This window comes from Spermophilus citellus (genome assembly GCF_964194105.1).
Source record: "Spermophilus citellus genome assembly, chromosome: 10".
Lineage (NCBI taxonomy): Eukaryota > Metazoa > Chordata > Mammalia > Rodentia > Sciuridae > Spermophilus > Spermophilus citellus.
The window spans coordinates 84,297,155-84,298,521 of record NC_138197.1 but is presented as its reverse complement, the minus strand read 5'-3'; positions in this window follow the sequence as shown (position 1 = coordinate 84,298,521).

Genomic DNA, 1,367 nt, shown 5'->3' with positions numbered 1-1,367 from the left:
TTTTTTTTTTTTTAAGAGAGAGAGAGAGAGAGAGAGAGAGAGAGATTTTTTAATACTTATTTTTTAGTTTTCTGCGGACACAACATCTTTGTTTGTATGTGGTGCTGAGGATCAAACCTGGGCCGCACGCATGCGTGCTACTGCTTGAGCCACATCCCCAGCCCGACAATTCTATTTTAATATTTTTATTTCCTTTTTGTTTGATTTTGTAATACCGGGGATTAAATATGCTAGACAAGTACTTTACTTGATGTGTCAACACATTAAAACTGTTTGACATATATTTACAAATAATTTTTCCCATATTGGCATCGTGTTTTCTTTGACATGTAAAAATTATAAATTTTTATATAGTCAAGTCATTCAATTCCTTTGTAAATTGTACCAATTTTTTCATTTATAAGGCTTTTCTTTATCTCTACACCAATGATATATTCACTTGCATTTTTTCTAGTTTCTTTATGGTGCTTTAAATACATTTTAATTTTCTTTGTTGTAGGAAACAAGTCGATAGTCTTTTTTTCATGTAGTTAATCATGTCTCCTTCACTATTAATTGAATGAGGTTTCTTTTAAACACTGATTTATGATGCCACCTTTATTTTCTAAAGAATTCTTAAAATACATGGTTAGGCTTATGAGCTCTGTAATCTCTTTCATTGCCTGTTAGTTTGGCTACTAGTACCACACTTTCTTTGATTACTAACTTCTATTCATTCATCAACCACCACATTCGCCTTCAGGAAGCTTCCCAGATTCTTCCAAAAAGATAACACTGCTCTCCAAATAGAGAATCGCCTTTATCAGGTACAACATTTTGCCCTATAAACACAGTTAAGAGTATTGATCTTTTCCAATTACATTCTTTTTTTCAATATTTTTTAGTAGATGGACACAATACCTTTATTTTATTTATTTTTATGTGGCCCTGAGGATGGAACCCAGGGCCTCACATACGCAAGGCAAGCGCTCTACCACTGAGCTATAACCCCAGTCCCCTCCGATGACATTCTTGAGGGCAGGTAAGAGTTGCACAATGCACAACAAATGTGCATTAAAATTTAAATTAGTGGAATTTGGGTTAAAAGTTAGTCATGACCGAACAGTTCTAGTTTAAGGGGGAAAACGAAAAGAGACAGTTCTTTCATTTATTTCAACAAACATCACTGTGCTGTCCGTTATGTAAGGATTGTACGGTTAAGTGAACTTAGTCTCTGCTCTAGGTAGCTCAGTAATTACAGAAAAGACAAATAAATATATGCAATTAAATGCAGTATGACTAACTAACTAAGCATGGACAAGGAAAGAATGAGGAAAAATCAAGTGAGTAGTGGGCAGTGTTTCAAAGAAGTGGGCATAAATACAAGG